General features: G+C 37.8%; 1 protein-coding gene across 3 annotated transcripts in view; it reads right to left on the reverse strand.

The window, feature by feature from the left end:
- Nucleotides 1–15,241, reverse strand: part of KDM4C (lysine demethylase 4C) — a 409,790-nt gene that overhangs the window by 392,525 nt on the left and 2,024 nt on the right. The window contains exon 2 of one of the 3 annotated variants that reach the window (XM_027549310.1): nt 3,482–3,528. The exons of the other annotated variants lie outside the window; for them this stretch is intronic. The gene's annotated coding sequence lies outside the window, so the exon portion shown is untranslated. The remainder of the gene's footprint in view (nt 1–3,481; nt 3,529–15,241) is intronic. 3 annotated transcript variants of the gene reach the window in all.

Raw genomic sequence — 15,241 nt, forward strand, 5'->3', positions numbered from 1 at the left:
AAAAAAAAAAATCACTCTGTGCCTTTATAATACAGACATAAAAATCAAGCAAGGTCAAAACCTGTCAAAGTCCCTCCTTACGGCTAAACAACCCTTTCCCTTGTCCCTTCCATAGTGCCAAGCCCTCCATCCCTGACTTAGGAAAAAGTCCTATCAATGTGAAAACTTAATTTGAATTAATGAAAAACACAAAGCTCTGTGGATTTATTCTCATACTTATTCTCTCAACACTATTTCTTTAACTTCTGCTTTAGAGGTAATTCCAAATTTACAAGAAGGGGTGGGGGATGTGGAAGCCCTGTATACACTTAAGTCAGATTCATTAAATCAGTATTTTACCCTGTTTGCTTTATAAATTTATGTTCTCTTTCTCTCCACACACTCACAAATATATGCATTTTTTCTGAGTTAATTGAAAGTAATCTAATACATCATGACCCTTTACACCTTAAAACTTCAGTGTGCATTTCCTAAGAATCGAAGTCTTCTCTTACACACAGATACAACAGTTCTCAACTCCAATAAGTTTAACAAAGATATAATACTTATGTCTAATTTCTGTGTTCCAATTTTGTCAAGTGACCCAAAAACATCCCTTATAGCATTTTTCCCCCTCCAGTAGGGAATTCAGTCTAGGATTAGGTATTGCGTGTAGCTGCCATGTCTCTTTAGTATCCCTAAATCTGGAATATTTCCAGAGTGTGTCTTTGTCTTCAATGACATTGTCATTTTTGAAGAGTACAGTCACTTCATTTTATATTTAAACATCTGAACATGTTTTAAATACATTTCTCATTTTGGTATATTTTTTCTTTTGTTGCTGGTAAATAAAAATGCCATTAACTTTTTTGGGGGGTCATTAATTTATTTACTTTTAATTGAAGGAGAATTGCTTTACAGTACTGTATTGGTTTCTGCCAAATATCACCATGAATCAGCCATAGATATACAATGGCCCCTCCCTCTTGAACCTCTCTCCAACCTCCGTCCCCATCCCACCCCTCTAGATTGTTATTGTTACAGCCCCAGTTTGTGTTATTAACTTTTTAATGATTTCACATATGACTACCTTGCCAATAATCTCACTTCTGAAAATGTGCCTATAGATTATGATTCTATATAGATCATGTGAAAACTATCTGCGAATAGTAGTTTTTTCCTTTTTTCCTTCACAATACTTATTCCTTTTATTTCTCTTTCTCATCTTACTGACCTGAGACACCCTAGTGCTAAAGAGGAGTGGCAGTGAAATGTCTTATTATAAAGGGAATGCTTCTAACCGTTCCTCTACAGAATGTTTACTATGTATAGGTACCCGTTAATGGGTTAGCACTTTTTTCATCTGCAGTAGAGATGGCAATGTTTTGCTGCAGGAATTTTTTTTTAAGAATAATTGAAAATTGAAATGTTATTTTATGAGCCTTAGCACAGTCTTCATAGTAACAACAATAATAAAATATATGCCAGCTAATAAAAAAAAAAGAAAAGTTCTGTTCTATCGCTTTCTCTAGTTTTTTTTTTTTTAATTTTATCTGGGTGGGGCTCATTTGCTTTTAAAAGAACTCTATCAAATAGTTTTTCTACATCTATTATGATGGGTTTTCTCCTTTATTTACGATTGAGATTAATACTTTAATGTTGAGCCAACCTGTATTTCTGGAATGCGCCTGATCTAATGATGAAGTATTGTCAGAATGGCACACTGTGGAATTATTTATGTTAATAATATATTTAATATTATCTATCTTCATAAGTGAGGCTAGTAATTTTCCTTATTCAAACTGTCCCTGTCTAGGTGCTGGTAGGAAGACCTGTTAGCCTGAAAAAATGAGTTAGGATGTGTTCCTGAAAGAGGGAAACTATGAGTTTCTGAGGGCTGAAATTAAGTATTATTTAAATACTTAGTAGAACTAGCTAGAAAAGCCATCTGAACCTGATATTTCTTTGTGGTAAGACATGTAACTACAGAATAAAAACTCTTAAATGGTATAACTTGAATTTATTTCAGCATTTATATTTTTCTGGAAAACTGTGCACTCGAATGTATTAGCAGAAGTTTTTAATGGACTCATCTATAGTGTAGTATTCTTTTCAGTCCTAACACTGTTTTTGTCCATTTTTTCTTCCAAGATGAGGATCCCATCACTCTCAAAATACATCACACATGACTAAAAAGTAGTTAAGAACCACTGGACAAGATCGTGGCCACACAACTGGACTGAGCTGTGCTTCCATCTATACCCAGAGGTATAAGCACTTCATCTCTGTTAATGTTTAGCCTTGGTAACCCTTAAACTTTAGAAATTAAACAAGTTCAGTGTCCCTAAACACTAGTGGGCAGTAGTTCTGAGGAATGAAAGTGCTTTGATTTTTCATAAAGTTACACTTTTTATTCTTGAAGAACATTCTTTTTGCTTTGCTGGTGTTTTTCTGAACAGTAATTTATAGTAAGTTTTCTTTGATAATTTTTATTTCATAAAATTAAAAGGTGACAAGCCTATGTCAGCCCAGCTTATTTTTCAAATCTGGGGATCAATAAACTAATGATCTCTATGATCCTTCATGAGCCCAGTGTTATATGTGAGAGAGGGAAAAGAGAGGAGGGATGGAAAGGATTGCTCATTTACATTAATAAAAATTGAGTAGCTTACTCAAGTTGAAGTTCTTATGTACTTTCCTGATTTCTAAGCTTTTAACTCTACAAGAGTCCCACCTTTCCACCTAGATGAATGAAACTTTCAAAGACAACATTCTTAACAAACCATTCTCTCAGTAAAAATGGCTTCCAAATCAAAGTAATTCGATTGGAATCAGAAATTAAATTGGCAAACCACTTTAATTTCCAATTCTTTAGTTTGACATTTAAGATAAGTAATCTCATTATTTTCCTCTAAAGCACACAGATTTTCAGACTTTTCCAACTATCCCTCCTAAATCATTCATTTATTCATTCAAAAGACAACTCTTTCTATAGCTAAATAAGATTCAGTTCAGTTCAGTCACTCAGTCGTGTCCGACTCTTTGCGACCCCATCCATTCAAGAGACAACTGTTTCTATAGCTAAATAAGATTAGTCAAAGAATTTGCCTGCTTAAATTATTTAACTTCAAGGACCTGGAGATAATAAGGAAGAAAGAAAAAACTTTATGTTAGATAGGTAAAATAAGAGAGCAATCTCGAAAATGCAAAACACAAGCACTGACTACTGAAAGAAGCATATCCACTATAGAACAATTAATGGAAGCAGACCACAAAGTCATCTTAAGATTCCTCTCAGCAATGCACAAATATGCGACAAGCAGAAGTGGAAAACTGCACTGTTAACAGCAGAGGCAGCTAACATTCAAGAATTTTCTAGTTATGAGAGGTATACACGTATTAATACCCTTTAATCTGGTAAGAAATTTTGACATAAATGTATCATGACAAGGGAAAAGAAAGTTTACAAACAGCAGTAATTCAAAGTAAGAAATCTGTTTACCTAGGAAGTAGTTTGCAGTGTTTCATAAAAGCCAGCAGTTTCTTATACTGCAGTGCAGGAAAGTGTCATCAGATTTTATGATTCAATTTGTCAAAGGTACAGAGAAGACAAAGAAAAGGAAAAAAATCAGTAAATATATTCAATAAATGCAGACTTGGTACTAAATACTCTTTTAGAAGAAAGCAAAAAATTAAATTCTTTCAATAGGAAAGTACATGATAAACTGATCACAAGACAAAGAAAGTATCATTGTAGCATTAAATTTATCTTAAGAATTTAGAAAATATTAAGTGACCAATGTTTTCTTTACTGTTGGACTCTCCTTACAAACCTATTTTTAATTTGAAGCCAAAGTAATCTCTTATCAGCATATCAATAAAACCTTTAAACATGGAACGAAAGTGCTTTAAAATTTCTAAGGAGAAAAACCATTTTTAAAACATAGAAACTTGACCTTCTATCTGATTATGAGAGATCTGTGACATGAAAAAGGCTAAACAGAAATTCTGAGCAATTTTCAACACATATGAATTAAGGGAAAAACCTTAATTCTCTGTTAATTCCAATTTTTAGGAAAATTACACTAAAATTTGGGTCCTGACAAACCCCCAAAATTAGGCGATCAATGCCAACCAATATTTCTGCTTGAAAGGGGAAAAAAGGATTGTTCTCCTATGAGTAAGAAGAATTTAGAAACTTGATGTACTTTCTAAATCTCTATTATTATGCAGCAGGGTGACAAGGATTGACAAGCATAACTGTTTAAGAGATTTCAATAGTTTCTAAAACTTGTATTTCATGTGATTGTGAGCTCTAACTAAAAGCTGACTAGGCTTGGATTGTCTTCCTCGGGGAACTTAGGGAGGAGGGGCCACTTGAGAGGAAGGGCCAGAGGTGCCCAGGACCCACACACCTGCTGTGGCTTCTTGGCGCCCTCTGCAGGCCAGCAGGTCAGCCAGCCCCTCACCACCCTCCACAATGCCCCAGCCCAGATCCCAGAGCCTGGTTGACACACAGGGTAAAACACATGTTGCTGCCAACTCTTCAGTGAAGCCCGAGTAATCTTTACATCTGAGACTGCCTATGAAAAGGACTCATCGGACGCCATGTAAATTACTCTTACGTTCTTAGTTTCAAATATTAAAATGAAAGTCAAATTTTAAACTCTTGTGAGAACATATCTATATGCAAACTTTTGAAAATATATTCATATGCAAACTTTGAAATTACAGTCCGTAAGATTCACAATCACATAAGCCACACGCAATATCGGCTATACTGGGGGTGGGAGGAGAACAGTTTGGAAAACATCAGAAACAGTAGCCTGATGGTCCTTGCTTGTTTCATTTGTTAATGAGCGAAAGAAACACTACTGTAAAGAGTTATGGTAATCTGCACATTTTGGAGCAACTCCCATCTGAAAGATCAACCGCTATGGAGAAGGATTTGCTAGATCGTCATCCTCCACGCCAGGTTTGGCACAGTACCTTGCCCAGATATTTATCAATCATTTATTCTCTTAATCTTGATACCAGTACAGGGCTGCCTTGACATGCAAATGCATCTAAAAATATTTCCCATGTGTCTTAGATGAGTTTAATTTTCAAGATAACAAATCTTTAAATTATAATAAACACAATCATGATACAAGCACAAAGAAAAAAATCATAATCTGCTACCCAATGCTTCTTACTGATTATAAAATATGGCTTAATAAATAAATAAGGCCAAACCTTCATTAATGTTCACAAAAAAAGAACTTCAGCTGGGCCACCTTTGGTTGTTGGACTCATAATTTTTGTTGTTTAACAGCAAAACAAATGTCTCCATGTACCCAGTCTTTCTCCATTTGCCTGGTCTTTCAGGGGAGGCAGTCTATCTGCTTCTCAACAGTATGAGACCGAGAACTATGCTCACTGACAACTCTTAAAATACAACTGTCTTATTAAAATGAACCTTTAAAAGGAAAAATCAAAAAAGCCCTGCATTTTTTGGTTCTTTACTGTGCTTTTTACATACAGTATCTCATTTCCATTCTTTAAAGTTTTCTGTGAAATTGTGAGACTAAGGCTCAGAAATAAAAATCCCTATCCTAAAACCCAACAGCAAGTAGGTACAATGATTGCACATTTAGTCTACCCCAGACTCAGACCTGAAACATAACTGATGTCTTTACTCAGCTCTCCTGCTACCACAAAAACAAACAAACAAAGCCCACTAAATTAAGAATAAATCTGCAACACCAAGCCCAGATGTTTTCACAGAATTATGCTCAATTTTTAAGAAACATAACCCAATGTTACTTAAACTGTTCCTGATCGCAATGCAGGGGGTGGGGGGGATAAGCTTTAAAATCCTTAAGACACAAGGCTAAAATGGGTAATTTTGTTGTTTAATGGCTAAATCATGTCCAACTCTTTGCCACTGCATGGGCTGCAACACGCCAGACTTCCCTGTCCTTCACTATCTCCCAGAGTTTGCTCAAACTCATGTCCATTGACTTAGGGATGCTATCCAACCCTCTCATCCTCTGCCGCCCTCTTCTCCTTTTGCCTTCCATCTTTCCCAGCACCAGGGTCTTTCCCAATGAGTCAGCTCTTCACATCAGGTGGCCAAAGTGTTGGATATTCAGCTTCAGCATCAGTTCTTCCAATGAATATTCAGGGTTGATTTCCTTTAGGACTAACTGGTCTGATCTCCTTGAAGTCCAAGGGACGCTCAAGAGCCTTCTCCAGCAACAAAATTCAAAAGCATCAATTCTTACACAAGAGAAGCCACCACAATGAGAACCCTGAGCACCTCAGTCAGAGAACAGCCCCACTTGTCAAAACTAGAGAAAAGTCTGAGCAGCAACAAAGACCAGTGCAGCCATAAATAAAGAAATAAAATTAATTTTTAAAAATGTTCTGTAAAATCTGACTTTTATATATATACATATTATAAAGCTATGACAATTAAAACATTGATGTGGGACTTCCCTGGTGGTCCAGTGGTTAAGAATCTGCCTTGTAATGGAGGGGACACAAGTTCAATCCTTGCTCCGGGAATTAAGATCCCACATGCCAAAGGGTAATTAAGCCTGCAAGCCACATCTAGAGTTCATGCACCACAAGGAAAGATCCTGCATGATGTAACTAAGACCCAACACAGTCAAACAAATAAGTTTTTTTTTTTTAAACGGAGGTAATGGTACATAAATAGATCATTGTATAAGAACCTAAATGACTTTCAATACTGCACTGGTTAAATAAATTATCATATATACAATTATCATTATACAATGCAATATTGTATAATCATTTTGAAAAAGAAGCTCTATACATATTCATAGAAGGAGAAAAGGTGGAAGTAGTGACAGATTTCTTCTTCTTGGGCTCTAAAATCATCACAGATGGTGACTGTAGCCATGAAATCAGAAGACAATTGCTTCTTAGCAGGAAAGCCATGACAAACCCAGACAGTGTGTTGAAACGCAGAAACATTACTCTGCCAACAAAGGTCCATATAGTCAAGGCTGTGGTATTCCCAGTGGTCACGTACGTTTGTGAGAGCTAGACCATAAAGACAGAACACCAAAGAATTGATGTCTTCGAACTGCAGAGCTGGAGAAGACTTCTAAGAGTCCCTTGGACAGCAAGGAGATCAAACCAGTAAATCTTAAAGGAAATCAACACTGAATACTCTCACTGGAAGGACTGATGCTGAAGCTGAAGCTCCAGTATTTTGGTCATCTGATGCCAACAGCCAACTCACTGGAAAAGTTCCTGATGCTGGGAAAGATTGAGGGCAGAAGGACAAGAGGGCATCAGAGGATGAGATGGCTGGATGGAATCACCAATGCAATGGACATGAACTTGGGCAAACTTTAGGAGATGGTGAGGAACAGGGAGGCCTGGTGTGCTGCAGTCTATGGGGTCCCAAAGAGTCGGACACAACTGAGCAACTTCACTTTCACTTTTCACTTTCATGCATTGGAGAAGGAAATGGCAACCCACTCCAGTGTTCTTGCCTGGAGAAACCCAGGGACGGGGGAGCCTGGTGGGCTGCTGTCTATGGGGTTGCACGGAGTCAGACACGACTGAAGCGACTTAGCAGCAGCAGCAGGCAACTGAACAATAACATATACATTCATGTTTTTAAAATCTCTCCCAAGGGGATGGATAGGGGAAATTAGATGAAAATAGTCAAAAGGTACAAGTTTCCAGTTACAAGATAAATAAGTACTAGGGATATTACATACAACATGATAAAGATAATTAACACTGATATACATTCTATAAGAAAGTTGATAAGAGAGTAAATTCTAAGAGTCACACCACAGGGAAAATTCTTTTTCTATCTCTTTAATGTTGTATCAATATGAAATGACGGATGTTCACTAAACTTACAGTTGTAATTGTTTCATGATGTATGTTAAGTCAAATCATTATGCTGTACACCTTAAATTTATACAGTGCTCTATGTCAATCATATCTTAATAAAACCAGGTGGGAGGGGATGGTCACATCCAAGGTACACAGTTAAATGAAAAGAAAAATAAGTATAGATCCTACCATTTGTATTAAAAGATATACATATGCATATATGCTTGTATTATTTAGTCGCTAAGTTGTGTCTGACTCTCTGTAACCCCATGGACTGTAACCCACCAGGTCCTCTGTCCATGGGATTTCCCAGGCAAGAATACTGTAGCGGGTTGCCAAGCCCTCCTCCAGGGGATCTTCCTGACCCAGGGATCGAACCTGCATCTCCTTCGTCTTCTGCACTGCAGGTAGATCCTTTATCTACTGAGCCGTGGCTTCCCAGGTTGTATAGTATATAATGTTGTATAGAATATCTTATCTATATTTATATCTATAGATCGATCTATATATATAGAATATCTATATATGGTTGTATAGAGTATCTTATAAAGAATATATAGACTATGTCTAAAAGAAAGCCCTAAAAGAAACAGTTTTAACGATGGTTAACCAAAAAAAGAAACTGCCTATCTGATGGCCAAAGGTGAGAATATGTACATTTTACCCATTTATACCTTCTTAATTTTATACACTGTTGTATATCTTGCATTGCATTATTATTAAAATAATAAATATTTCTTTAGACATGAGTATAAATAATAATTTTAAATAAAAAAACAAATAAAGTTATCAAAAAGGCATGAAAAATGAATTTCCCTATCTCAGAGCCTGATTCTTCCTGCTAAATGAGAGCTGCCTGAATGTTGTAGGCTGACAGTTCTCAGTAAAGTGACCAAATTTTAGATAAGGCTTCCTTTTGAAAATTAAATAAAAGCAAAATGAATGAGATATGCTACCAGCAGGGGAAAAAAAATAAGCCTCAACAGTACCAGTCAAAGGGATGCTTGTGACCTTGCTGAGTACCTGATGGACTCCCTAAACAGAATCAAAGCAATGAGACTGACATCCAATCAGAGAAACAAAGGGATGTCCTCAGGACTAGAAGTTAAATGTCTAGTGGAAAAAAGGAGTTAAAAGATGGAGATAAAAAGAGAGCCAAAGTGAAGGAATTTGCTTTCTTCTTTAACATCCTTCAACAGGAAAAATGGATCTGCAGGAAGAATGTTCAGAAGTGAGTACTTCTAAGGGTCAAGAGAAGCCCAGCAGGTAGAAAATACCCCATCCAGATGATGCCTCCTTGCAACATCCACCTTCAGGACCTGCCTGTCATCAAATATGTGTTTCCCACAGGCCAGACTTTCCAGAAAGAGCCCTGAAGAACAAAGAACATGTATGCCTTGGGTTTGAGTTCTGGTTCTTGTGAGTTTGATAAGGGAGTGACACTGAGGACTTTAGTCCTCCAATGCCTGACATACTCTGGATCACTGGGAAAAGTTCAGATTCCTGAACCTGCAATGCTGAAAATGAGAACAGGAATATGAAATCCCCCAAAAGTTCTGTCACAGCATAGAGTTCAGTTAAAATATCCCTGTGCTTGGCACTTAGGTTATTTCCAATATGTAGTTGGCAAAAGAGAGTGGAGATCAACATTTCATGGTGGGGCTAAACAGCACCAAGCCTTTTCCACACGGTTTTGAAAAGTGAGCAAACGAGAATCACAGCCCTAGGAATCAGCAGGAGTGATAAGCTGAATGCGACACGGGTGCCCAGCCAGGCTCCTTAATTCATACGTTCACAAATACTTACTGGTTTGCCTTGATCCCTGTGTTTTCGTTTCTGTAATCTTTTTTTGTTGGTTTGTGAGAAATTCAGAAAACAAAATTGATGAGCGGCCAGCCTTAAAACACACCTCTAATGAGCTCAGGGAAGCAGGGTGAAAGAGTGCTGGCTATTAGTGGCCCAGAAAAAACTCGGAAGAGAAGACCTAAATAAGTCAGGTGTAGATTGTTCTCAATCTGACCTTAAGCAACCCTCCTCTGAGAATGAGGGAGGCCAGAACGTCTAAGAAAAACTAGCTTTCAGCAATAGCTAATTTTAAATGTGCGGAGGGGGTTGGGAGGTCGTATTTAAAGCTATACTTCATCAGACAAGACGGAGAAAATACTTAATTGTGTTTAAAAGGTGGGGAGGGGCTAATGGAAATGAAGCATTTCCCTAGGATTGCCTTAAATTTCTGCAATTCAAACTGCAGTCAGCAGGCCTACCTGAGCTAGTAGATGGTATCTATCAGTCTTTTTATAACATGTGAAACAGAACAACAGAAAATATCAGAGTACAGTACAGGTGGCAAAGTACTGTTCTGTGGAATTCCTGTTTCAGTTTTACACGTGGGGAGGGGGTCAGGATGCGTAAAACATATTTCCTACCGTGTGCCTGATTTTAATTTCCTGAATTTTGTCATGTATGTAAATACCATTAATTTGTATAACAAAGGTTTACTGAGCACCTGTACTATAATGCCTGTGAGACAACAAAGCGCTGGTGTGATATAAGTGAAATAAAAATACCTGGTCCCTGCCCTTGTAGAATTCTTTCAGTTTATAAACAAATTATCAAATAATTGCATAAATATAAAATTATATACTGCTAAATGTTATGGAAGGAAAAAGTTAAGTAAATTAAGATTGCTTGTCATTAGGGAAGCTGATTTAGATTGAGGAAGAGGTAGGGTGACTGGTCAGGATTGTCTAAGAAACTGCACTCAAGCAGACCAGAAAGATGTACTCGGAAAGGAAGCGGGAAGGAAAAATCTGCCTGGCAGAAAATGGCACAATCAGGGACTTCCCTGGTGGTGCAGCAGATAAGAATCTGCCTTGCAATGCAAGAGACATCAGTTCAATCCTAGTCTGGAAAGATTCCCCCATGCTGCAGGGCAACTAAGACTGCACCTCGACTACTGAAACCCGCGCGCCTACGAGAAGCCCCCCCAACGAGAAGCACACACAACCACAACGAACAGAAGCCCCCACCCTCAGCAACCAGAGGAAGCCCACGTGCAGCAACACACACTCACCAGAGCCAAACTGCTTAATTAATTAAACCTTTAAAATAACAAAATGGCACTTCCAGCAAAGGTCTGTATAGAATGGGGAAATGAAAAGCTAGTGGGTTGAAAGGCAGAACCATCTAAATAAGGCTTAGGGAGGAGCTTGGAGTAGGAAGAGATAATGCAGGAATTTTAAATGTCCTGAGGGTCATTAGAATGATACAGTTTGCATTTTAAAAGATTACTGAGTAGAGAAGAGATATCAAGGGAGCTGGAGTGAATACAGAAATGGTACCAGATAGACTCTAGAAGATCTAAGCAGAAGTGACAAGGTTTGGTGATGGTACAAAAGCAAGGACTGAGGAAAAAAAAAAAAGCAAGGAGTAAGCCATGAGGTGTCTGGGATAACTCTCAGGTTTCCCAAGTTAACTGCTAAAATGTGGTGAGAAGGATGAAAAACTCAGAGGAGCAGAGCTGAGAGAAAAGATCACTGATCACAGTTTGGCCTGTTGTTAACAAGTAGAGATGCCAAATTAACAACTAAAACTGGACAGAAATATACAAAAATAAAGTCATCAACAAAAGGGATTTGAGGATACATTATTCTGCTCCTTATTTTCCCACAGTAACTTATAATACAAACTAGAAGAATCTAGAATATATTTTACTTTAAAGACTCACAGAAATAGACTCATAGCCTTAGAAAACAAACTTATAAAGGTGAAAAGTGGAGCGGGGGCGGGGACGCAGAAACTAAGAGGTTCGGATTAACATACATGCACTATTATACATCAACTATCTAATCAACAAGGACTTAAGGGCCTCCCGGGTGGCACAGTGGTAAACAATCTGCCTACCGATGCAGAAGACATAAGAGACATGGGTTCCATCCCTGGGTCAGGAAGTTCCACTCGAGTAGGAAATGCAACCCACTCCAGTATTCTTGACTGGAGAATTCAATGGACAGAGGGGCCTGGTGGGCTACAGTACACAGAGTTGCAAAGAGTCGGACACAATGGAGCACATACGAATATGACTGTATAGCACACAGAACTCTACTCAACAGTCTGTAATAACCTACATGTGAAAATAATCTGAAAAAGAATAAATATATGTAACTGAATCACTTTGCTATACACCTGAAACTAGCACAACATTGTAAATCAAATATTTATTGTTGTTGTCAATCAGTAAGTCGTGTCCAACTCTTTGTGACCCCATGGACTCCAAGCACGCCAGGCCTCCTTGTCCCTCACTATCTCCCAGTGTTTGCCCAAGTTCATCCAATATAAAGCAAAAATTAAATTTAAAATGTTTTAAAGTTTATATGGAAGACCAATTCATAAAAACCACAGGAGTTGAAGCCACTGTATATCTGAAAACATAGAGCAACAACGTAACTTTTAAAGAGTCACATCCAAAATAATCCTCTTTCATGAATTAGTCAGTTCAGTCACTCAGTCGTGTCCAACTCTTTGCAACCCCATGAATCGCAGCACGCCAGGCCTCCCTGTCCATCACCATCTCCCGGAGTTCACTCAGACTCACGTCCATCCAGTCAGTGATGCCATCCAGCCATCTCATCCTCTGTCGTCCCCTTCTCCTCCTGCCCCCAATCCCTCCCAGCAGCAGAGTCTTTTCCAATGAGCCAACTCTTTGCATGAGGTGACCAAAGTACTGGAGTTTCAGCTTTAGCATCATTCCTTCCAAAGAAATCCCAGGGCTGACCTCCTTCAGAATGGACTGGTTGGATCTCCTTGCAGTCCAAGGGACTCTCAAGAGTCTTCTCCAACACCACAGTTCAAAAGCATCAATTCTTCGGTGCTCAGCTTTCTTCACAGTCCAACTCTCACATCCGTACATGACCACTGGAAAAACCATAGCCTTGACTAGACGGACCTTTGTTGGCAAAGTAATGTCTCTGCTTTTCAATATGCTATCTAGGTCGCTCATAACTTTTCTTCCAAGGAGTAAACGTCTTTTAATTTCATGGCTGCAGTCACCATCTGCAGTGATTTTGGAGCCCAAATGAATTAGTAAGGAATCATTTTTCTACTGTGTTTACAATATGCCCATTATCTAACACAGTGCATGGCACATAATACAGGTTATCTATTGAAGACAAGTACCCACTCCTAGGCAAAATAAACCATCCAGCAAAAATAAGGCAAATGGCACAAATAATAAGCAATTCTTCAAGGAAAAACTACTATGGAACATACAAATGTATAATTAAGGGCATTTCTCAGGGGAAAAAGGGGAAATGAGTTATTTTAACACAAACTTAGCTCTCCTATTCAAACAGATGCTAGATTCTATTCATAAGAATCAGTTTAATTTCAATCTTCTAGGGAAGATCATCCCTAGGCAACCTCACCAATCCCTAAATGTCCCTAAATATAGAAAGAATCAAAATGTAATAAAAGCTCTATGTTGAAAAGCTATAGTAAAATCTCATCGAGGTTATCAAAAAAAAAGTTAAAATGGCAATTACTGATGATTTTTCTTTTTCCTCTAAAGTCTAATAATAAACATGGTTTATTAGAGAACAGATTTTCTTAAAAATATGGATTTGGTTTTTTCTATTCATAAAGGTCCTAGTGATACACAGGAGAAAAATCCAAAGATGCACATATACACAAAGAAGACAAATTAACCATATTCCCATTGCCTGGAAGTAACCACTTTCAATATTTCACGTGCAACTTTTTCTGTACATACATGGGGACAGAAAGTAAAGAGTGATACACAACTGATGGTGTAACTGTTTAAGTCTATAAATGAGATTACAGAACACGACTATGACTGGTATGGGATTGAAAAAAGACTAATTTAAAGGGATAACTGAGCTGAGCTATCTGAAGGATAAGTTGTAATTAAGAAGACAAAGAACACAGGCTGTTACAGTAGTAGTGGAAGCAGAGGGAACATGAGCCCCAACCAGCCAAGGAACTGTGGAGAGGGAGGAGACTGGCTGGGCAAAGCCTGGTTAGGGCTGAGAGAACTTGATCCTTGGGGAAAGAACATGTGAGGCCACTGAAAGAGAAGCAAAGTAGACAGACTTCTCAAAGTAACTGTCCCAATTACTCAGGTAGGGAAAGGATTAGGCCCTGCAAGTGTGGACTTAAAAGGACCAGCATCCTCTCCCAAACGGTATAAAGGGTTATCTTGGGGAGTGGAGAGGTGGGTGAAGCTGCAAGGAGAAAAAGATAATAATCCAATATTTTAAATGTATCCTTTAGGCTCCATAAAACCTTCTGGATTGGTAAAAATAAGGAAAATACAGTGACTTTAACTATGTCACAGCTCCCAGGAAACTCATATAGAAATAAAAAAGGCTTGGGTCTATAGAAAAGAAAAGAAATGAAGGCAGGGAGAGAAGCATTAAGTATTCATATTACCAAAAAGAGAAAATACAAACTTCAAAAGATTGAAAGCACTGCATCAGACACTGAGTTTAAAGAGCATGGAATATACATATTTTATATCTCTAATAAACATACAATAAATACATCAGTATCAAGGAAATAATCATTATGACTATTACATACACAAAAAACACTGGGCTAACAGAAAGGGACGATCTTGATGACATCCACACAAGAAAAACATAGCACTAAACTCAGGACAATGCCACACACAGAGAATTCTGCCTCTAAGAAGTGGTCTTTGCTTGGTAGAACAGGAAAGAGCCAAAACAGGACCCTCAAAGCCTTGGAGGAAGCATCTCTCAATACTCCTATCCCTACTTGCTCATTCACTCATTCAAGAGAAAATGTTTAGTCCAGCAATTCCAAGTAAAATAACAAAATTTTTAAAAAATGCATCCATACAAAAACCAGTTCGTGGATGTTCACAGCATTATTTATAACAGACAAAATGTAGAAACAACCCAAATGTCCATAAACCAATGAACAGACAAAATGTGACATATCCATACAATGGAATATTAGCCATAAAAATGAATAAACTATTGAAACATGCTATAACATGGATGAACTTTGAAAATATTAGGCTAAGTGAAAAAATTCTAGCCACAAAAGACCAAGTATTATATGCTAACATTTATATGTAAAGTCCAGAATAGGCAAGTCATTAAGACACAAAACAGACAAGTCACTGCCTAGGGGCTGGGGTGGAGACTGGATTTGGAAGAAATGGACAATAACTAATTGGAAACGAATTCTGAGGTGATTAAAAAAAAAAAGGTCTAAAATGGACTGTGCTAATGGTTGCTCAATTCGACGCATATACTAAAACCATGGGGAAAAATCCATTTTTAAATAGGTGGATTTCACAGTATGTGAATTATATCTCAATAAAGCTTTTATTAAGAAAGAGGGTATCTGG

Source organism: Bos indicus x Bos taurus, chromosome 8 (genome assembly GCF_003369695.1).
Source record: "Bos indicus x Bos taurus breed Angus x Brahman F1 hybrid chromosome 8, Bos_hybrid_MaternalHap_v2.0, whole genome shotgun sequence".
NCBI lineage: Eukaryota > Metazoa > Chordata > Mammalia > Artiodactyla > Bovidae > Bos > Bos indicus x Bos taurus.